The sequence below is a fragment of the Oreochromis niloticus genome, linkage group LG2 (genome assembly GCF_001858045.2).
Source record: "Oreochromis niloticus isolate F11D_XX linkage group LG2, O_niloticus_UMD_NMBU, whole genome shotgun sequence".
NCBI lineage: Eukaryota > Metazoa > Chordata > Actinopteri > Cichliformes > Cichlidae > Oreochromis > Oreochromis niloticus.
This window is the reverse complement of record NC_031966.2, coordinates 34,614,131-34,638,720: the sequence shown is the minus strand read 5'-3', so window position 1 is coordinate 34,638,720 and position 24,590 is coordinate 34,614,131. Positions and strand designations below refer to the sequence as shown.

The window sequence follows — 24,590 nt, the reverse complement described above, 5'->3', positions numbered from 1 at the left end:
TCATTAAGTCTGAGTGTATCTTACCAACAACATAATTGCTTCTAATTAGACAGATAGTATTTTTGCTACTAAACATCAAATATATGAAGAACATTTTTATGCTTTTGTAAGCAAGAAATCTGCACTTTCCTAATCAAAATTTGTTGCCCTCAGTTCTTGAACGAGATCAAGGCAGATTTTGTCCCATGCTGAACCCCCTGGTTTCCTCTGGTGTGATGTGTAGTGGTTCGTAAAGCGATACCCAGGACGTGTCAAAGCAGTGCTCAAATGTTTAACAACAACACTCCCAATTCCTCAGGGCAGGGATTGAAAGCACGACTTTTAAGAAGATCAGCATTCAAACATTCTATCCTCTTTTCCTCCTCTGAGGCTTTCCTTCTTATCCAACATCCTCTGAACCTCTGCCTCCAAACTTACTACAGCTGTCACTTAAAAACGTCAAAAGTTTGAATAAATTTGAATTCCCCACCCTGACCCTGCGCTGTCATCCATTGGTGGGAAGAGATTGCTGCCTTACTTTTCAGTATAGTCTACGTTTGGATTCTGCAGTGTGGTTTCATTGCATTTTCTCATTAATCTTGTATTAATATCATCTTATCTGGAATATTTTTCTACAAAGCTCTCGGACACTGATCAGGTGTAACATTATGACCATTGACAGGTGGGATATATTAGGGAACAAGTGAATATCGTATGATGTCTTAGAAACAGGAAAAATGGGCAAACATAAGGATTTGAAGAGTTTGACCAGGGCTAAACTGTGGCTGTTGTCAAGCATCCCTAAACCCTCAGCTTATGTGGAGTGTTCTCGATCCGCAGTGGTCAGTATCTATCAAAAGTGCTCCATGGCAGGAACCATGGTGAACCAGAGACAGGGTTGTGGGCTTATTGATGCGCATGGGGAGCATCACTAACAAAAGCAATTGTTAAGATGCCTCCCTTTAGTTTCTCTGAAAACAAAGCAGCTCCCTCCAGATGTCTGAGGACCGCCCCCTGTCTCTAGAGCTGAGCTTGAATTTGTGACGCCATTCTTTTGAGTAAGAGTTACAGCATAGATCACAAAGCAAAAGTTTCACCTTCCAACTTAGCGTTCTTCAACATGGGCATAAATGTCATGATAATTGTCATGGTCCTGCGTCATTTGACCCAGTGTTTTGTGTTTATTATTATAATCTTGTGTTCTAGTGTATTCTGTGTATTTGGGTTTAGGGTTTTGGTTCTGTGCTTCCTCTGTTTTGTGTCTGCCCGTGGGTTCCCTCCCTGTTGCTATGTCTGATGTCTTTGTGTTAAGCTTGTGTCTATGCATACCTGTTGTATTTCCTGTTTTACTTTGAAGGTGAAGTCTTATGTGAATGTATCTGGTTTTGCTTCCCTAGTCTCGTTAGCCCTGATTTCTCCCAGCTGTGTTTCCCTCCTGTCTCCTTTTCCCTGATTACGCCACAGTGTATATAAGCCCTGTGTTTTCTCCTGCTTGTTGCTGGTTTGTCTGTGTGGGCTCCTCGTGTTTCTGCCCTATGATAGTTTCAGGTCAGTTTCGTTAGCTTCCTCAGTTTAGGTTTCTCTTAGTTTCTCTGTATGCCCTTCTCTGTTCCTCCTGTTTCCCTCACAAAAAAAACTGCACGTCTACATCAGTGCCTGCGTTTAGGTCCTTACCTCACCTCCACACGGCCTGCCTTACCAGCAGTGATAATAACTGAGGCTAGGGCAAAATTATTTATAGCACACATCTATAACCATTTCAAAAAACAATAACTGGGTGTACAAGTTTGAATTCATTTTAGATTTACTCTCATCCAAAAGCATACATACACTGATTTATTATTGTAGTTGTTTTGACAGCACTCATCCAATAACTATATGTAAGTAAAGTTATTCGGTCACCAAATTACCAACGTCTGGAAGAAGACCCAAACTGTCACCCTCAAATGAAAGGACGTATACAGTAAAGTGAATTTTACATCACCTTGAATTGATTCACGGTCCTGACTAAGAAATAAGCCTCTCTATATATACAAGCCAAATGTCTTCTAGAGAAAAGTCAGATGAGACAAATATTGAGATACTAGGCCACAATAACAGGAGGAGGTGTAAAGATGAGAATTCAAACCTAAGAAGACTGACAGCAAAACACTTCCAGCCAGTTAGTCTAGTGTCAGTGTATGGAATAAGGAATAACAAGGACTAGATTGAAGATTTTCAAGTTCACCTCAAATCAGCACTCAGTTTGGACACAACTGGGTTTTGTAACAATGTCCCAAAAACACTTCAAAGCCAGTTTTGGAATAGATGGAATGGCAGAACCCTGAGCCTGGTTCTGCCGGAAGTTTCTTCCTGTTAAAAGGGAGTTTTTCCTTCCCACTGTTGCCAAAGTGCTTGCTCATAGGGGGTCATATGATTGTTGGGTTTTTTTCTGTTTTCTTTGTAATATGGTAAGGTCTTTACCTTATACAAAGTGCCTTGAGGCGACTGTTGTTGTGCTCTGGCGTTATATAAATTATATTAAATTGAATTAAATAAAGCAGACTATGCCTTTCCAAAGCCCCATCCTCAAACTCATTGAACATTTGTGGGCTACGCCTAAGAGTCAGGCCATTGCCAGGAAACAAATGAGCGCTACCAATTCTGACAAAAAGAGTGGTGAAGTGTCCGGCTAGAATTATACCTGAAGCTTGTTGATGGCTACCAAAAGTATCTGGTCGAGATGCAACTTGTTTAATGGCATTTAACCAAATATTAATATTAGTTGGGGTGTATGTATATATTTGAGCCTGAATTTGTACTTTTTATTATGTGTTATATCTACAAAGCCAAATAACAGTAAAGAGGTGGAAGCAACACACTAATCCAATCAGAAGAGGCATTTACTAAAGAGGAAAAACAGATTTAAACAAATTTAAACAAATAACAATAAATACAGATAAGAGTCAAGTGATTTTTGGTGAAACTGCAGCCTGTGTGAGGAGTTTGTAGAGTAATCATATAAACATATCAACACAACAACAAAGATCGTTTTGTTTTTCATTTAACTGAAACACAGATGCACCAAAAATAAACCATAAACAAAGAGATTCTCGCACATCTTCTTGAACACACACACACACACACACACACACACACACACACACACCTATACGGGTTTCTATGTATTGTAAGGACACTTTTTCCAAACCAGCCCAGGTGGTGGACTATGGGGACACCACTTTCCGCTTGCCCCAGAGGGATGCTGAATACGTCAAAAAATCTGTTTTGAGCCACAGAGCACAGATCTCACTTCAAAGTTCCTATACACGCAACAGAACTAGAGATATAAGAACCTGTTTTTTTGCAACCTTATAAGGACATAGATAATTAGGTGAGAAGTCCCGCCTATGAAAATATTAGACATTTTAAGACCCAACAGGATTTGTGAGGACACTGGCTATACAACACACATACCTGTCACCAAAGTATATTATAGGGCCAAAAATGAATAAGTGGGACATGGCTAAACTCATACACTACTACTGCGTATTAAAATTAATAGTTAACAAAACATGTGGTCTTATGACCGAAATCGAACATGACAAAAAAAAGACCTGAATTTGAGAACCAGCTCAATGCAATTTGGAAAGACAAACCTTACTCTTAGATTTGTATTGGAGCCATCACATATTTATAATGTAAATTCAAGGATCTGATAGATCCACATTAAAAGGAGACATATACTCTGACACAATTCCCTATAGTCTTTATGAAATGTCCAATGCTTAAGTCAAAGTAGTACAGGGATAAGAGTTCCACAGGTAACTTTTCAACCATGAATTTACAAGTCTTGTCTAGAAAAATGTTAAAGGTTAGCAATTAGAGGTTGGATCTCCTTGTTGGGATATAGGACATTAAGCTCATATCTTCCGTAACAGAATTGAGTTATACAACTGCTGATGAGAATTTGCTTTTAGTAACTTCATATGGACCCTCCATATCAGAAAGCCTCACTGAAAGACAAATGTTCAGATCTAGGGGGCCCAAAAAAGTTCCAGGGTTGTGCATCTTTAGTTTTTTAATTGGTAATAAGTTAAGATACCCAAATATATGCTGTCAAGCACAGATGAAGTGCTTTTCACATATCATGTTCCCTTTAAGTACGATCTTTAGAGGCAAAAAAAAAAAAAAAAAAAAAAAAAAAAATCACAGCCAGCCTGCTGGTGAAAGGTCAAGTGTATTTCGAACAAGTGCTGCAAACTACAGCAGGGCGATATGACTAAAAATATTTATCATGATATACATTTGAAAATTTGCGATAACGATAGAACTGACAATGTAACTGACACTAGACAAAATACTTTACAACTCCACAACTTTATTAGTGCAAAAAAACCCAAAAAAACCATCAATGTATTTTCACTTAATCAAGCAGCTGTTTTTTTTTTAATGTGCATTAAAGTTATATAAAAATTTAACAGTGCAAATGCAAATTCTTTGCTGACAGTTTAACCAAAAGGCATTTCCAGTGGAAACTGGCCGACATATCCTCAGCATAACCATGTATAATGTCCACAAAACTTAAAAAGAGGTTATATACACACAATACTGTAATACTATGTTGAAGCACAGTACATATCACTCCGCGAGGCTCCTGCCTACGATAGCTATAATGCTCCGACAATCCATCAAGCGGTGTGGGTTCGTAGCTTAGCAAAGTTGTGCTAAAACATTTGACAGATTTTTGAGCACCGTGTACCACATAAAATCGTTTCAAGGTCAGTAAACACAACCAGAATTCATACATAAGGCCCGCGGGATTATAAAGGGCACTGCCGATCCGCTTTTGCCCTTCTCATTCTCCGCCATGCTTTATCCGCCATGTGCGTATGAAAACAAAGGTACTGCGCATGCGCGTTTTACCCATATTCTATCGCAATATTTCATTTTCTTATCGTTGCCCAAAATTATACCGGTATTACCGTGAACGGTATGATATGGCCCAGCCCTACTGCAAACTAAATGACTTTTGCAAACATGTATATGTCTCAGATGTGTCTATAGATTTTTTTAACCTGATTATTTAACAACTGTTCCTCTTTTTTAGCATTAAACCATGATTCATGACAAAGTCGCTTACATTTTGAAAAGAGCGACTGTCTCATACAGGACATTGAGCATTTTTACACTGTTTGATTTTAATCACAATGGATAGTCTCCCATTAGCAATGTGCCCACAGAAATGTCTCCTCACTGCTCCAATCTCTGTGGGACATCATGGAGATTTTTGTTTCCTTTGAGGATTTTCCCCTTCAGCACCATTTTCAGGAAATGCTAAAAGGAGGAGAGAAAATAAGATCAACTTACTTTTGATATGTTAACTATAAAGCTATTATAAAGGTACTCTTTAAGAACAATGGGACGTAAACATCAAAGCCCTTTCATGGTACACATATCAAAAAGAACTCCAGGTACATAAACACAGCATTTTTTAACTGGTTTTAAATAGCGGTGGGGCTTTAGGTTTACACTGGGCTTCGTCTTTTTGCCATGTTAGATGAAGACAATCTCTTAAAAGCTACATTCTGACCAGCACATCAAGCTCATTTAAAAAAAAAACCCAAAAACAACAACAACTCAAAGGAAACTATTAAAGATAAAACTTCTATGTGAAAGCCACAGGACACCGAAATACAAAACGACTATGTCATTTAGGTTCTAAACCACACAACTATAGAAAAACAGTAACTGACATTTGTTTCCATCCAGTTTCAACATATCATACTTAATGTTTTTCTTTTTTCCACTTTCAATCATAAAGAATCCATTTCCGCTTTGTCCTGATTCTTTTACTTAGCTTGTCCAAAAAATTATTTGTCATTTCCCCCACTCTTATTCTCATGCGATTTTGTACTGTGACAGTAACCCAGTTCAGAGCTGGCATTATCGCAAGTTCTGGGTGATCAGACATCATGCAACCAGCATTAACTAAAGCTCTAAAGATACCCAAGATGCTTTGAGGATGCATTCAAGATCCAGTGATGGAAGGCAAACATTTGTCTGCATTCCTCTGAAAGTCAAAACAATCTGTATCGAAGACGATGTAGGACAGTCTACTCTAATGGCATACTCAACAAAACAAGACTCATGGGGAACCTTTCTCTCTTTTGATGAAAACGTCAAATGTTAAGTATTGCGGGTAAAAATTTCCACTTGTTATATCTTGACAGATAATCATCTAAAATGAATGAACAAAAATCCTCACCTTTACAATTTATGCAAATCAATTTCAAAGCAGAAAGGTGAACATTACAAAAGGCACATTTTTTCAGTCTCGTCTCTGATGAATACACTACATCATGCATACAGTTCTCTTGAAAAAATAAAGTTCATTAAGTTTGAACCATGAATTTTGAGTGATTTCATGTAATGCAGAAACTTCACTCATTTGAGACACTGCAGCCCTTGTGGCATGAATACATCCAGTAGGAGCCAACATTTCAGGGTTTCCCATTCATTGTTTAAGCATGCTTTCTGATACAGTGACATTATTTTTTGAGCAAAAGAGCATCTGAATAACCGCTCCTCATTTACTTTGAGTTGAAGTATGAGTTAAATCCAAATAAATCACCTAGCATCGTCTTGATGCATACTCAATCATCGAGGTAAGTAAATCCCCAAAAGTTGAATCTGTTCATACGGACATAGCATTTTCAGTGGAAGAAACATTTCGTCATTCATCCAAATGACTTCTTCAATTTCATCCAACAAGAACAAGAACACACAAGTGTTGTTTGGATGTTGATAGTGACTGAAGAGTCTCTTGGATGACTGACAAAAGGTTTCTCCCGCTGAAAAAGATACGTCCAGATGAACAGAATCAACTTTTGGGGAAGTCAACTACCTGTTGATTTAAAACCTTAGCAAACCTCTGGAAAGCATTTGGTAATTGTTCATTTTAAGAAGAGCCCATCTTTCAATTGATTTACACATTGAAAACACACACAGTCCTCACAATGTATGCATCTTACATTAACCAGCACTGTAAGAACTGTGTCTACCAACCTCACTATCAACATCCAAACAACTATTTTGTATTATCTTTCCCATAATAACAATAGCAGAAAATTTAGTCACCTGCTCATCATCTTTGAGGGAGGACGATGCCATGGGCATATCAACATGAGGAAGATCGGTATGCCCTGAAACGTTGTGCAAACAAACAAAAAAGGGCATTAACATCCATTCAACACAGATACGTTGAGACTTTACAATGCAGTTACGTAGCTACACTGGTTAGTGACATAAATGAGGCAAATGGAATGCAATAATATTGATAGAAAATTAATTCCTCAGTGTAAACTAAGATAACACACGACAGTATCCACACACAGTCCTCATAATAATGTACCTGACAGCTTCATACACTGTAGGGTCTGTGTTTCATGTGGACTTGGGAGCCCATCTTTCGATAGACTTGCATATCCAAAACACACACAGTCCTCACAATGTATGTATCTTACATTAACCCGCACTGTAAGAACTGTGTCTACCAACCTCACTATCAACATCCAAACAACTATGTTGTGTTATTTTTGCCATAATAACAACAGCAGAAAATTAGTCACCTGCTCATCATCTTTGAGGGAGGACGATGCCATGGGCGTATCAACATGAGGAAGATCGGTGTGCCCTGAAACGTTGTGCAAACAAACACAAAAGGGCATTAACATCCATTCAACACAGATACGTTGATACTTTTCAATACAGTTATGTAGCTACATTGGTTAGTGACATAAATGAGCCAAATGTAATGCAATAATATTGATAGAAAATTAATTTCTCAGTGTAAACTAAATAACACCCGACAGATTCCACACACAGTCCTCACAATGCATGTATTTTGCATTAACCAGCACTGTAAGAACTGTGTCTACTAGAGCAGGGCGATATGGCCAAAAATATTTATCACGATATATATTTGAAAATTTGCAATAACGATATAACTGACGATATACTTGATGTGAGACAAAATACAACTCCACAACTTTACTAGTGCAAAAAAAACCCCATCCATTTATTTTCACTTAAACAAGCAGCTGTTTTTTTTATATGCATTAAAGCTATATACAAATTTAACAGTGCAAATGCAAATTTCTTGCTGAAAGTTTAACCAAAAGGCATTTCCAGTAGAAATGGGATGACATATCCTGAGCATAACCATGTATAATATCCACTGTAGTTAAAAAGAGGTGCTTTGCAACATTAAACTGCAGTGTGCCAAATAAAAAAGGCAAATATGTATTTTTCGGACCATAAAGTGCACGGGATTATAAGGCACATTAAGCGAAACAAAGCAGTCAGATAAATCAAACTTTATTCAACTCATTCTTCTTGCTTCCTCCACTTCTGTACCATTGATTCATTAATGCTGTATTCTATCACAGCTGCTCTATTCCCATGTTGTTGCAGTATATTAATGACTAACCTCATATTGTGGATGGATTATCTCAGTTGTTCTCCTGACTGAAGTTTGGTCCGTTTACAGCATCCTGCCATGCGATTGCATTTGTCCCTAACCACCAGGAACCCTCACGTTAACTTTTATCGAGTGGAAAAGTGTTAGCGTTCATCCTCCAGCTTCACTGTTTATGTTATGCTAGCATAGCTGTGTCGCTAGCGATCACGTAGCACATCATTATATACTACCTAGCCCAACTTCAGTAACCCTACAAACGTCACTGCTGTTTAGTTTCCTGTCTTCATTTATGTTGGAAGTGATAGCAGAGCTGTACGTTTGAATTTTTTCAGAAATCTGTCAGTCAGAACATGCTATCCGGTTGTTCAGTCTGACGTCACTGGCCGTGTCTGGGCCTAAACTCCGCTGCAGGTCCATATATCAAACGATCACTGTGGCATTACTGAGAGTTGAAAAACTGTCTAAAGTCTTTCATCTTTAATAAAATGATCAGTGTTCTGCTCTACCAGGTGTAACAATTGAGTTTAACATCCAGGCATCCATGAAAATGGAATTTATGACATTTAACGGCGTTAGAAGTTAGCAGGAAGTTAGCTCGCTAGCTTCTATCTAAATACAATATAGCATGTCCTGACTGCGGGGTTTTGGAAACAAATTCAAACGTACAGCTCTGCTATCACTTCCAACATAAATGAAGACAGAAAACTAAACAGCAGTGACGTTTGTAGGGTTACTGAAGTTTGGCTAGCTGGTAGATAATGATGTGCTACGTGACCGCTAGCGACACAGCTATGTTAGCATAACATAAACAAGCTAACTTTTTTTCCACTCGATAAAAGTTAACGTGAGTGTTCTCGGTGGTCAGGAACAAATGGAATCGCATGGCAGGATGCTGTAAAAGGACTAAACTTCAGCCAGGAGAACAAGTGAGATAATCCATCCACAATACGAGGTTAGTCATTCATATACTGCTGCATGGGCTGTGCTGTAGTTACATCGTAAGGTTTTAAAAACTGAGCTTAAATAAATGATTAGTAGTAATAAAAGCCAAGGGAGGTCAACAGTGATCACTGACTGTTTTAGGAGCTTTTTGAGATTAAATAGAAGAAAATACAAAACATTAAACATGTTAACAACACAAAAGCCATATTAAATGCAGACTACTTTAGGCCCGGAAGTAGGATTCGTCACGTCATCACTGAACAACCGGATAACATGTTTAGGTAACTAGCGAAACTAGCGAGCTAACTTCCGCTAGCTTCCTGCTAACTTCTAACTCCGTTAAATGTAATAAATTCTGTTTTCATGGATGCCTGGATGTTAAACACCTGGTAAAGCAGCAATGCTGATCGTTTTATTAAAGATTAAAGAATTTAGACAGTTTTTAACTCTCAGTGATGCTGTGTGTTCGTTTGACTTTGGGACCTGAAGAGGACGCAGTTTAGGACCCAGATTATTCCCAGATTTATGAGCACCTTAGTCCGACAAATACGGTAATAACGACGCCCCCCTTGCATGTTCTACAAAAAAATGTGCTTTGTTGTGTATCTGACGGACAAACACCAAACCAGTTCCACATCACTGAAGTTGCACCATTTTTACAAACCAGTTCTGGTTCATCTGTTTCACTCAACAATCGGCCATGTGCGTACGAAAACAAAGGCACTGCGCATGCGCGTTTTACCCATATTCTATCGCGATATTTCATTTTCTTATCGTTGCCCAACACTGTACCGGTATTACCGTGAACGGTATAATATGGCCCAGCCCTAGTGTCTACCAACCTCACTATCAACATCCAAACACCACTGCTGTGGTCTTGTTGCAATAATAATGACAGCAGAAAATTAGTCACCTGCTCATCATCTTTGAGGGAGGACGATGCCATGGGCGTATCAACATGAGGACGATCGGTATGCCCTGAAACGTTGTGCAAACAAACAAAAAAGGGCATTAACATCCATTCAACACAGATACGTTGAGACTTTACAATGCAGTTACGTAGCTACACTGGTTAGTGACATAAATGAGGCAAATGGAATGCAATAATATTGATAGAAAATTAATTCCTCAGTGTAAACTAAGATAACACACGACAGTATCCACACACAGTCCTCATAATAATGTACCTGACAGCTTCATACACTGTAGGGTCTGTGTTTCATGTGGACTTGGGAGCCCATCTTTCGATAGACTTGCATATCCAAAACACACACAGTCCTCACAATGTATGTATCTTACATTAACCCGCACTGTAAGAACTGTGTCTACCAACCTCACTATCAACATCCAAACAACTATGTTGTGTTATTTTTGCCATAATAACAACAGCAGAAAAATTAGTCACCTGCTCATCATCTTTGAGGGAGGACGATGCCATGGGCATATCAACATGAGGAAGATCGGTGTGCCCTGAAACGTTGTGCAAACAAACACAAAAGGGCATTAACATCCATTCAACACAGATACGTTGAGACTTTTCAATACAGTTATGTAGCTACACTGGTTAGTGACATAAATGAGCCAAATGTAATGCAATAATATTGATAGAAAATTAATTTCTCAGTGTAAACTAAATAACACCTGACAGATTCCACACACAGTCCTCACAATGTATGTATTTTACATTAACCAGCACTGTAAGAACTGTGTCTACCAACCTCACTATCAACATCCAAACACCACTGCTGTGGTCTTGTTGCAATAATAACAACAGCAGAAAATTAGTCACCTGCTCATCATCTTTGAGGGAGGACGATGCCATGGGCATATCAACATGAGGAAGATCGGTGTGCCCTGAAACGTTGTGCAAACAAACACAAAAGGGCATTAACATCCATTCAACACAGATACGTTGAGACTTTACAATGCAGTTACGTAGCTACACTGGTTAGTGACATAAATGAGGCAAATGGAATGCAATAATAGTGATAGAAAATTAATTCCTCAGTGTAAACTAAGATAACACACGACAGTATCCACACACAGTCCTCATAATAATGTACCTGACAGCTTCATACACTGTAGGGTCTGTGTTTCATGTGGACTTGGGAGCCCATCTTTCGATAGACTTGCATATCCAAAACACACACAGTCCTCACAATGTATGTATCTTACATTAACCCGCACTGTAAGAACTGTGTCTACCAACCTCACTATCAACATCCAAACAACTATGTTGTGTTATTTTTGCCATAATAACAACAGCAGAAAAATTAGTCACCTGCTCATCATCTTTGAGGGAGGACGATGCCATGGGCATATCAACATGAGGAAGATCGGTGTGCCCTGAAACGTTGTGCAAACAAACACAAAAGGGCATTAACATCCATTCAACACAGATACGTTGATACTTTTCAATACAGTTATGTAGCTACACTGGTTAGTGACATAAATGAGCCAAATGTAATGCAATAATATTGATAGAAAATTAATTTCTCAGTGTAAACTAAATAACACCTGACAGATTCCACACACAGTCCTCACAATGTATGTATTTTACATTAACCAGCACTGTAAGAACTGTGTCTACCAACCTCACTATCAACATCCAAACACCACTGCTGTGGTCTTGTTGCAATAATAACAACAGCAGAAAATTAGTCACCTGCTCATCATCTTTGAGGAGGACGATGCCATGGGCATATCAACATGAGGAAGATCGGTGTGCCCTGAAACGTTGTGCAAACAAACACAAAAGGGCATTAACATCCATTCAACACAGATACGTTGAGACTTTACAATGCAGTTACGTAGCTACACTGGTTAGTGACATAAATGAGGCAAATGGAATGCAATAATAGTGATAGAAAATTAATTCCTCAGTGTAAACTAAGATAACACACGACAGTATCCACACACAGTCCTCATAATAATGTACCTGACAGCTTCATACACTGTAGGGTCTGTGTTTCATGTGGACTTGGGAGCCCATCTTTCGATAGACTTGCATATCCAAAACACACACAGTCCTCACAATGTATGTATCTTACATTAACCCGCACTGTAAGAACTGTGTCTACCAACCTCACTATCAACATCCAAACAACTATGTTGTGTTATTTTTGCCATAATAACAACAGCAGAAAATTAGTCACCTGCTCATCATCTTTGAGGGAGGACGATGCCATGGGCATATCAACATGAGGAAGATCGGTGTGCCCTGAAACGTTGTGCAAACAAACACAAAAGGGCATTAACATCCATTCAACACAGATACGTTGAGACTTTTCAATACAGTTATGTAGCTACATTGGTTAGTGACATAAATGAGCCAAATGTAATGCAATAATATTGATAGAAAATTAATTTCTCAGTGTAAACTAAATAACACCTGACAGATTCCACACACAGTCCTCACAATGTATGTATTTTACATTAACCAGCACTGTAAGAACTGTGTCTACCAACCTCACTATCAACATCCAAACACCACTGCTGTGGTCTTGTTGCAATAATAACAACAGCAGAAAATTAGTCACCTGCTCATCATCTTTGAGGGAGGACGATGCCATGGGCGTATCAACATGAGGAAGATCGGTGTGCCCTGAAATGTAGTGGAAACAAACACAAAAGGGCATTAACATCCATTCAACACAGATACGTTGAGACTTTACAATGCAGTTACGTAGCTACACTGGTTAGTGACATAAATGAGGCAAATGGAATGCAATAATATTGATAGAAAATTAATTCCTCAGTGTAAACCAACATAACACACGACAGTATCCACACACAGTCCTCTTAATAATGCACCTGACAACTTCATACACTGTAGGGTCTGTGTTTCATGTGGACTTGGGAGCCCATCTTTCGATAGATGTACACATGCAAAACACACACAGTCCTCACAATGTATGTGTCTTACATTAACCAGCACTGTAGGAACTGTGTCTACCAACCTCATTATCAACATCCAAACACCACTGCTGTGGTCTTGTTGCAATAATAATGACAGCAGAAAATTACTCACCTGCTCATCATCTTTGAGGGAGGACGATGCCATGGGCGCATCAGCTTCATCTTTGGGTTTAAACTTGTCTCTTGGCTCCCTCATTGTAATGCACTGTTTCAGAAAAAGAAAAAATAATAGTACAATTTGTGTAATACTTCATCACTGTAGTTTACAGTGAAAACTGATCTTATACAGGAGGTGCTAACCCTCTGGAGTCAAGGGTATAATTGGCTGTTTTCGACTACTTTTAAATTTTACCTTTATATTTCCCCTTTAAAAAAAAGTTTTCCTTGCCTTCTTTGTCATTATTCTTTACACAACAACCTTTAATTTTGACATACTGTATTAACATAACTGACCCAAAAACATAAAATCAGAGTAGGTTAAGGTTATACTTTTCAGTATGAAAATCACAAAGACGTTTAGCGAGTCATTCTAATTACTTAATTTTACATTTCTAAAACATATGTACAAATTTGACAAACCACATTATATACAACTATTTACATAAAAATGCAGGAAATTCCTCTGGTGGTTTTTGTAAGGTTATTTCCAAATTTACTGGTTTTCCCTTCTCCTCAGGTTACGAGCCTTGGTGTCATCCTACATAGTTCACTTTCCTATAAATCTATCTATCTATGTCCATAGTCTTGTTACCTCCCGTACTGACTACTGCAATTCTCTCTTGCATGGTCTCCCCCATAAATCCCTCCATAAGCTTCATCTGGTTCAGAACTCTGCTGCTCGCATTATCACCAGAACCCCCTCCTACCAGCACATCACCCCTGTTCTTCAGGAACTTCACTGGCTCCCTGTGAAATTCCGAATAATATACAAACTTCTTCTGCTCAACTTCAAGGCCCTTCATAACCTTGCTCCTCCTTACCCTTCTGACCTGTTAAGCAGTATCTCTTCTGCCCGCTCACTTCCATCTTCTTTTTCTATCCAGCTTGCTGTGCCTTCTTTCCACCACCATGGGAAGCAGAGCTTTTAGCTGCTCTGCTCACAGGCTGTAGAACTCTCTACCCCCAGATATAAGAAACATTGGTTCTCTCCCCCAGTTTAAATCTCAACTCAAAACCCATCTGTTCAAATTTGCATGTCCACTGTGAACCCACTGTTTGTTAATTTTATCTTGTACTTTTGTTTTTATTGTTCCTTATTTTGTCATTGTTCTATTATGCATTTCATCCCTTTGTAAAGTGTCCTTGGCTGTCTTGAAATGTGCTATAAATAAAATTTATATTATTTAAAAACAATCAGGTGTCACACAAATTATTTGTGTTACTCATCAAAATTGTTCCTGTCCACCACAAGACAGAACAGAGGGACACACCACAGGCCTGACAAAAGGGAGTGTATCACTCCTGTTGCACACCTAGAGACAGCAGTTAGATTTCAGTCTGCCTTTGGTAGCTTTTCAGTCAGGGTGAGGGTGACATTCACCTCACCATTTTGACACACAAAACAGTCAAATAAACCCAGATTTAACTACAAACTAACAATACACTCCAGACACACTTAATGTCACAAATCTCTCACATCTCAAAACTTGTTATAGAGAGCACTGTCTTGCTCTCTCCTGCCATCACTCCCAAAAGTTTACCCTATTCATAAACAACCAAAACAGCCATATAATTGTTTGATCGGCTCTTGTTCATTTATCCACCACAATAGGGAAGGAGAGGTAATACTTTATCTATCTATATTTTTTGAAGAAAATCACGTTTTTATTTGTTCCTGCACTAAATGTGATGACAGTTTTCAGGAAAAAATTTGAAATTATGTTTCATAACTCTGCTTTTACGTTGCGTATCAACACATTTTAAAAAACTGATATATACAAATATTGCTGATAAATTGTAAACATGCCATGTGATCTGCACTCCAGAAAGTTAAATATTAGCTACCTCAGTTATCTGAAATGTCTCATTACTAGCATTTCATATCTATTTTAGCTTTGCTTAAAATCTGGAGACAGTGGGATGAATAAATAATAACATCTCAGTATTTCCAAATGTCATAGTTGAACTATAAAGCTATGTGTTAGACTAGGTTGCAATAATTACAACAGCAGAAAATTAGTCACCTACTCATCATCTTTGAGGGAGGACGATGCCATGGGCACATCAGCTTCATCTATGGGTTTAATCTTTTCTCTTGGCTGCCTCATTGCAATGCACTGTCTCAGAAATGGGAAAAAAATGTACAATTTGTATACTACTTCTCAATGTAGTTTACAGTGAAAAATGATGTTTTACAGGAGGTGCTTTCAAGGGTATAATTGGCTGTTTTCGACTACTTTTGATTATACCTCTATATTTCGCTGTTAAAAAAAAATTTCCTTGCCTTGTTTGGCATCATTCTTTACAGAACAACCTCACATGTCTGACTACATTTATTTTGTAATTTTGACATATTGTATTAACACAATTGACCTAAAAAAAATTACACAAAAACATAAAATCAGAGTAGGAAAATGTTATACTTTTTACTATGAAAACCACAAACATGTTTAGTGATTTTTTTCTCATTACTTAATTTCAAATTTCTAAAACATATGTACAAATTTTACAAACCACAGTCTATACAAATGTTTATGTAAAAATGCAGGCAATTAGTGTATCACTCCTCCTGTTGCACACCTGGAGACAGTGTTTAGATTTCAGTCTGCCTTTGGTAGCTTTTTAGCCAGGGTCAGGGTGACATTCACCTCACCATTCTGACACACAAAACAATCAATCAAACCCAGATTTAACTACAAACTAACTATACACTCCAGACACACTTAATGTCACAAATCTCTCACATCTCAAAAGTTGTTATAGACACCGCTCTCTCCTGCCATCACTCCCACAAGTTTCCCTATTAGTAAACAACCAAAACAGCCATATAATTGTTTGATCGGCTCTTGTTCATTTATTCAACACAATAGGGAAGGAGAGGTAAAAATATATCTATCTATCTCTTTTTTAAAGGAAATCACGTTTTTATTTGTTCCTGCACTAAACGTGATGACATCTTCAATCTGGTTTTACTTGGCCTATCAACACATTTTAAAAAACTGATACGCATGTAGTTGATAGACCATAAATTGGCCATGTGATCTGCACTCCAGAGAGTTAAATGTTAGCTACCACGGTTATCTGAAATGTCTCATTAATAGCATGTCACGTATATTGCAGCATTGCTTAAACTCTGGAGACAGTGGGATGAGTAAATAATAACATCTCAGTAATTTCAAATGTCACAGTTTAATTAAAAACACATGTGTTAGACTAGGTATTTAACCTTGACTAATAAATATACAACGTGTCATCAAAAAATGCTAGATTTAGCATTTGAATTAGCTTGAAATACAAAACTTAATCAAGGAATATACATCAAAGAAAAACCTTGACAAAACTAAATCTAACTGGTTGCTGGACTATAAAGCTGGAAAAATTCAAAAGTTTAAAGTTACCTGTTAGCGTCTCCACACCAGTTCACAGCCAAGCTTCAATACTCCTCAACTCCAAGTCACGAAGTGAGGGGGGAGGGGTGAAAACTGAAGCTCATTGGCTAAAAAGTGGTCAGGTGACGAGAGTGCTTACCCTTTCTTTTAAATGGAATTTCAGTGAAATATTTACAGTGAGGAAGGACTGGGTTTTTATTGCATTTGTTATTTTGTTGTTTTTGTTTAATAGGACATTCCTTTAAAAAAAAAAGTATTAGTTATTTATTTGAAGCAAAGTACAAAATTATGGCAGCTGGTATATGAAGGCATTAATAGCTCCTCACCTAGTTATTCCCAGAGACTCCCATTTTAATCTCATCTTCAGAAGTATAGTCCAGGGTTACAAGCATTACGAACACACAGAACAATACCTTAAAGAAACTTGCCATTTTCCTGCAGTAGTTGTTAGCTATAACAACAAACTTGATAGACTAAATGCTGAACAGTGTGGAAATGATAATAATAATTATTATATGAGTTACTATGGGTGGCACAGTGGTATGGTGGTTAGCACTGTTGTCTCACAGCCAGAAGGTTCCTAGTATAAAGCCTTGGCTGAGTTTGTATTTCTAACTGTGCATGTGTGTGTTTTCTTCAGGTACTCCACCTTCCTACCACAGATCTAAAACATTCATGTTAGGTTGAATAGACATGATAATTTGATAGCAGTTATTGAGTGAGGGGTTGTTTGTCTGTGTGTTATAGACAGGGGTGCACATAACTGGTACTCAGGTACGCATGCGTGACAAAAATTAGGAATGCCTAGTGACACTTGCGTTACCAAGTGCCTTTGCATACTTGACCGTGTCATTTAACCTTCCATGTGTTTCTTGTCACCAGCTAAATTTCCCAAAATAAACCCCAGACATTAAGCAGCTTCTTTGGTGTGCCGCCACCAGCTAAGAAACGCCAGAGCCGAAGAAAAGACTTTTTTTCAGAAAAGTGGCTCCAAGATGTGCCATGGCTTGAAGCTAACAATGAGTGCGCTGAAATGTGGTGCAAGATTTGCCGCTTTCATCCACATCTAGCAGACAAATCAGGTGCATTTTTTAAATGCTCAAAGAATTTTAACGATTCTTTATTTGACAAACATGAAAAAGTAAGGAGCACATGAATGTGGCGCAAGTCATTGCTAATAAACAAGCTAGCCAAAATGAAATGTCCAGTCACCCACTTAACATACGGCAAGACAAGCAAAATGGAGAACAGCGGCAAGCACTGTTAAATAATACCATTTGACTCTCCATCAGCGGCACTTGGAGTGACAGCTGCAGGCGGGCTGGGGACACAGACGGTGCAGGACAGCTGTTGGCTCCTTCCTCGCACCTGCCCTCGCTTATATGGGAGCACGCCATACTACCGGCTCCTCTTTCACCTCATTTTTTTGTCACCACCTCTGGCTGTCAGCCCCGGCTCTGGTCATAGGGCTGCCTGATGAGGCTGCCGGTCGACCCTGCAGCCACCTCGCTGTTGAGGTGCCTGTGCGGGCATATGGCCAGGGTAGGGGGGCCCAGAGCTTTTGGGCCTTGCCCTGTCCCCAAGACTCCAACTTGGGGCCCTGGAGATCTCCAGCCCCAGTTTGAGTCCTTCGCAGATGGCCGTATACAGGTGAGACAGGGAGGACTTGGAGCTAAGACTCAGCTGTCCTCCAGCCACCCTCCTCCCCCCTGACATCCTTTGAGTTGGGCCTAGTGGCCAGCTCCTGCTGCAGGCTATGTTCCCTTGGCATATTGCCCGCGGTTCACAGGTTTATATGCCAGTCGAGCCACGCTGCATTGACACCTCAGGCAGTGGTTGACAGTTCTCCAGCCTGCGGCGATGGCTCTCTGTCTAGGAGATTGCCCACATGTTGTGGGTTTACATGGCCGGCAGGGGCCTGCTCAGTGAGCTGACACCCCCCGGTGAGTCATGTCCCTGACTCTGACCTCCACTTCAGCTGCAGGCTGTGTTCCCCTGGCGTGTTGGCTGCATTTCTCAGGCTTACGCGCCAGTTGGACCTCGCTGTGGCGAGTGAGTGTTCTCCAGCCTATTTTAGCCAGGATTCTCTCTGGCATATAGCTGCTGCAGCTGCAGGCTGTGTTCCCCTGGCGTATTGCCTGCATTCACAGGTTTACACGCCAGCTGGACCTCGCTGTGTGTGATTCCTCAGCTGGCGAGTATGTGTTCTCCAGCCTGCAGCACCGGCTGTGCACAAGTGTCTCATTCTCGAGTTCACTCTTGCTGCTCCCCTTTCTGCGGACAATGCTAGTGGCCACTCGGCCCTGGGGCAGACCTTCGGGGTAAGTCCCCACTTCGCCTTTCAACGGACTAGACTGCAAGCCCCCCCCCACTTGGACCGCCTCCCCACTTGGGCCCTCCACTCTCTATGGACTAAGCCACCAGCCCCTCGCCCTTGTGGGACAGTGCGGGTTGGATGCTTGGCTCCTAGGACCATCCACTGTGCGTCATGGCATTAGCTAGCTGCCATGCTCGAGTGGCTTAATAGGCTGTGCTCCCCTGGCTTATTGCCCACATTCATCAGTTTACCGGCCAGCTGGACCTCACCTAGTCTGATTCTTCAGCCGGCGAGTGAGTGTTCTCCAGCCTGCAGCGCCGCCTGTGCACGAGTGTCTCTTATGGAGTTCACTCTTGCTGCTCCCCTTTCTGCGGACAGTGCTTAGCGGCCACTCTGCCTTCGGGTTTAGGCCCCATGTGGCCTTTTGGTGGGCTAGGACGCCAGCTCCCCACGTCCAGATGGACGTATTGCCCGCGGCTCGCCGGTTTACGCACCAATTGGACCTCGCTGTGTGTGAGTGTTCCTCAGCCTGCAGCGATGGCTCCCTGTCTGGCGTCTAGCCTGCATGTTGCAGGTTTGCAGGGCCAGTTGGGTTCCCGATCGTCAGCTCAGTGAGCTGTGCTTCTTTCCTCAGTCTGCTCCTGGGATTCCAGGTTCTGGCCCTAGGCTTCTCAGGCCCCAGCTGGAGATCTTTTGCAGAGTGTGCACATGGGGCTCGTCAGCCAGTGAGTGTGAGTCCTCCAGCCTGCAGCTCTGGCTCTCTGTCTGGTGCACGCCTGCCTGTCACAGCTTACGCGGCCTGCACAGGCCCACTCAGTGGGCTGTAACTGAATGACTGTCTTGTTTGTGAGTTCGCTCTTGTTGCTCATCTGCCTGCGGGCAGCACATAGTGGCTGCTCGGTGCTGGGAGTGGACCTTGGGGTCCTCCCAATGCTTAGCCCTCCACTTCTGCTGGCTAGGCTGCCAGGCCCCCCTTCCCTGTCTGTCGATGGCACGGGGCGGCTTTGACTCTGGGGATGGACAAGTCACATCCCTACCTCGGCCTGCTGCGTTCCCCTGGCTTGTTGCCTGCGGTTCGCCGGTTTACGCATCAGTCAGACCTCGCTGTGGCGTGTGACTCTCTGTCTGGCATATTGCCTGCATGTTGTAGGTTTGTAGCCAGCAGGTTCCAAACTGGTGCTGCGCTTCCTGCCGTTCGGCCTGGTGGTTCACGGGCTGACTTTGAGTGGCCAATCAATTGGGGTTCTTGCATCTGCAGGGCCGGTTCAGGCCAATCTTGCGCCTGCTGACTGATGCCCCCCCCCCCCCCCCCCCGGCTTGGCCTTCGTGTCTGGTGAAGCTCTGACCAGGGTGGTCTGCTTATGTGTACATTTGTCAATGGCATTTTCACTATCGGTTCAGTTGCACCGTCTCCTCATGGGGTGTCTTACAGAGTTACCCCGTACATATGGAATATCTAATGGAGTGGAGAGATAGCCTCAATATAATAGAGAAAGTACGGTTACGGTGTAACCTTGGTTCTGTGAGTGAGAGACTATCTCTCCACCTTAAGGCCGCTCGGAGGCGCATTCCGATCAAACTATCGCTGGTACAGCTGTTTATAAATAAGCTGTGAGGTGTGGCCGGGCGAGCCGGAGTGTCTTAAAGAAGTATCCACACGCCACTACCAAGGGGGGGTCGTGCCCCGTACATATGGAATATGTAACGGAGTGGAGAGATAGCCTCTCACTCACAGAACCAAGGTTACACTGTAACCGTATGTTCTTTAGATGCTGTTCTGGCTGTTTTCTTGTGAGGGGGCAGTATACAGAGCTAATGCTATTGCATGATCTGTGAATCTTTTTGGCCCTTCATGTAAACTGAAATGGGTCGAGCAGGCATCGAAGACATGATGTGAACTTTGACTATATGCTCAAAGCACTTCATAACAATGGAAGTAAGTGCTTTTGGGTGACAGTCACTGAGACAGCTCACATTAGGTTTCCTCAGGACGGTGGTCCTCTTGAAGCACGAGGGGACTATGAACAAGAGAAAAGTCATCACTTTACCCAGCTGTCTTATCTAATTATAGGCCAATCTCCACCCTTACTTTTATCTCAAAAATTCTTTAAAGAGCACCAGAATGGGAGAAATGTTTCATCACCAACTGGTGACTTCTTCAGTCTCAGCAGACTGCAGGTTTCCCCAACCTTATAAACAGTACATTTGCATAATGACAGAATCTAGCTACAACAATGGGCTGTGAGGTCAGTTCCATGATCATTAGTATCCAAATTGTCGTGACCATTGATCAGTGGCCATGAGGGGACTGATAAGGAAAGGGAAGGACAGCTACAGGCAGAAGATGGAGAACCAGCTTCAACAAAACAACATTGGCGAGGTCTGGAGAGGCCTCAGAACCATCTCAGGCCACAAAGGTCAGAACTTTCTGCCTAGGGGGATGTGAGGTGGGCAAATGAACTGAATCATTTCTTCAACTGATTTGATTCATCCATGAGGCAGTCTTCAACATCGGCTGCAGACTCACCCACCCCCACTGCTGCTGTTCCACCTCTGACACCTCAGATACTTAACACCTCCTCTACTCACCCTGCTCACTCCTCCCCACCCCCAACAACAGCATCCAATACACACTCAACACAAAGCTTCTCTCTTGTGTTGAGAGTGGTTCTCTCTCAACCACCCAGGTTAGGAGGGAACTGAGGAGGATTAAAGCCAGGAAACCTGAGGGTCCAGATGGCATCAGCTCACGGGTGGTCAGGTCCTGTGCAGACCAACTGTGTGGGGTGATGGAGCACCTCGTCAACCTGAGCCTGAGGCTGGGGAGAGTCCCACAGCTCTGGAAAACCTCCTGTGTGATACCAGTGCCAAAGACTTCACGCCCCAAGGACCTCAACAGCTGTAGTCCGGTGGCTCTGACTTCCTGATGAAGATCCTGGAGTGGCTGGTCCTAGCTCAGCTTCGGTGCCTGGTGAGCTCATCACTGGACCCACTTCAGTTTACTTACCAGCCTGGCATTGAAGCGGATGATGCTGTCATTCACCTCATGCATCGTTCCCTCTCTCACCCGGAGACCGCTGGGAGCACTGAGAGAATCATGTTCTTTGATTTCTCCAGTGCCTTTAACACCATTCTGCCCACGGTCCTGTAGGACAAGCTGGAGAACTCTGGAGTGGACCATCACCTCACAACATGGATTCTGGACTACCTCACTGACCGATCACAGTATGTGAGAACTCAGGGCTGTGTGTCGGACAGGGTTGTCTGCAGTATGGGGGCCCCACAGGGAACGGTTCTGGCACCATTCCTCTTCACCACCTACACTGCAGACTTCTCCCACAACTCCACCCAGTGCTTCCTGCAGAAGTGCTCTGATGACTCTGCAATACTTGGCTTCATCACTGATGGGGACGACAAGGAGTACAGAGAACTGACACAAGGCTTTGTGGACTGGTGCCAGCAGAACTACCTCCAGATCAACACTAGTAAAACCAAGGAGCTGGTGGTAGACTTCCACAGGCACAAACATCCTCCACTGCAACCACTGAACATCCAAGGTATGGACATTGAGACTGTGGACAGCTACAGGTGCCTTGGTGTTCATTTGAACAATAAACTGGACTGGTCTCATAATTCAGGGCAGGTCTTTTGGAGTGAAGGGCTCTCTCCTGAAGACCTTCTATGACTCTGTGGTGGCCTGAGCTATCTTTTACGGTGTGGTCTGCTGGGGCGGCAACATCTCTGCCGGGGACAGGAAGAGACTGAACAGGCTGATCAGAAGGGCCAGCTCTGTTCTAGGATGCCCTCTGGACCCAGTGTAGGTGGTGAGTGACAGGAGAATGGTGGCTAAACTGTCATCCCTGTTGAACAACATCTTCCACCCCATGCAGGAGACTCTGGCAGCACTGAGCAGCTCCTTCAGTGGCTTATGGATATATTATTCCAGTTTTTTGCTTTGCACTGTCCACTGCTGCAACAAAAAGAAATTTCCCACATGTGGGACTAATAAAGGTTATCTTATCTTATCTTATCTTATCTTATCTTATCTTATCTTATGAGTACCATTCACAGAGAGTTGGGGAATGACTGCAATCACAGCATTATAAGATGGTGAAAGAGGTGTGTTATGGGTTACCAATGATACATAAACAGGGTGTACGTTTAAGACCAATTGTGTGGATGGTCAGCTTGGTCACCGATAACACCTCGACATTTCTGTCTTCTGTCCGCCACCCATTTGTAAGCAGCTCCAAACACCACATCCCGACCACTTTGGGTTTTGTTGAGAAGGTGAGAGATGTCATTATTGAACAGGTGAAACATTGGTCTCATATAATGTTTGATCTTTCACTTGTGCTTCAGTTGCTGAAGCAGTGGAGGTTGTTTGTAAGAAGTTACAGCAGGGGTCTCAAACTTAAATGAGTTGTGTGCCACATCGGGCACTGTCATCTCACTGGAGGGCCAATTTAATATCTTTGACTATATGGCGGGCATCTTTGCACAGACTGCACCTAGGGTCCTGCCTGGTGTGGTAAACACCAGCCTCTACTGGTCTTGTACTTGGAGCCATGATTAGTGCTTCATCCTATAAGGGTTTGTCCTTCCATGATGGTTCCTGCTTTACCTCCTCCTCCTGAGGTTTCAGCTGCTTCAACTATTTACTAAGCACCTAACCACTTGGGTTTGTCTTCCTGATGCACTGATGGTGTCATAAAGCAGCTGAGTACAGGCAGGGTAGGACCCAAACGCAAACTCACTTAGGCAAAATGGGATCCTAAACACAAATACACCTTTATTAGTGAGCACGGAAAAAGTAATACAAAACAAAAACTGGGAAAAATAACATGAACTATAATGGGAGCACTAAATACACAAGGAAGGAAACTGGGGCATGCACAGAGCCCAGACGGAGGACGCAACGCAGGACTGAGGGAGATGCTAACCTAAATACACAGAGGGATAACAAGGAAGTGTGAACACACAAGGAACACAACTGACACGAATAACCATAACAAGCCGGGGGGGGGGGACACAGGAACTTCACAATAAAACAGGAAACATGATGCGAGAGTGGAGGAGAGGCAGATGAGAGGGAGCGAGAGAACATGAGGGAGAGAGCAGACATGGGGAAACATGCATAAACATAGTGGAATAAAACACAAGAAGGGGAAACAAGTAACAAGAACTCACACAACTATATAAACACAGACACACAGAGGGAGACAGAGGGCAAAGACACGAGGAGGGAATCCAATAAACAAAACTAAACAGAATATCCCAGGGACCATAGAATAAACCTTTGGAATAACAGATGGGCATAACATAATACAGAATGCCAAAAATGCACAAAATTCAAAACTTTAGGTCAAAAGACCCAGGGCCATGACAGATGGATCTTTGTACTTACACCATGGATATTGGCTCC

General features: G+C 41.8%; 2 long non-coding RNA genes across 8 annotated transcripts; both read right to left on the bottom strand.

Moving 5' to 3' along the window:
* Positions 1 to 4,449: 4,449 nt before the first annotated feature.
* Positions 4,450 to 12,064, bottom strand: LOC109195146 (uncharacterized). Of its 3 annotated transcripts, XR_003213930.1 has the most exons (8): positions 12,048 to 12,064; positions 11,664 to 11,728; positions 11,172 to 11,236; positions 10,788 to 10,852; positions 10,296 to 10,360; positions 7,590 to 7,654; positions 7,099 to 7,163; positions 4,450 to 5,295 (listed from the first exon to the last, which is right to left on the bottom strand). It is a non-coding gene; the product is annotated as an uncharacterized LOC109195146 (long non-coding RNA). The 3 variants fall into 3 exon arrangements; XR_003213929.1 differs by having other exon boundaries at positions 11,664 to 12,058; XR_003213927.1 differs by having other exon boundaries at positions 11,172 to 12,058.
* Positions 12,060 to 22,409, bottom strand: LOC112842207 (uncharacterized). Of its 5 annotated transcripts, none has more exons than XR_003213933.1 (6): positions 16,204 to 22,409; positions 15,488 to 16,116; positions 13,413 to 13,505; positions 12,922 to 12,986; positions 12,538 to 12,602; positions 12,060 to 12,111 (listed from the first exon to the last, which is right to left on the bottom strand). It is a non-coding gene; the product is annotated as an uncharacterized LOC112842207 (long non-coding RNA). The 5 variants fall into 5 exon arrangements; XR_003213934.1 differs by having other exon boundaries at positions 16,858 to 22,409; XR_003213936.1 differs by having other exon boundaries at positions 15,488 to 15,576; positions 16,040 to 22,402.
* Between the last annotated feature and the right edge of the window lie 2,181 nt (positions 22,410 to 24,590).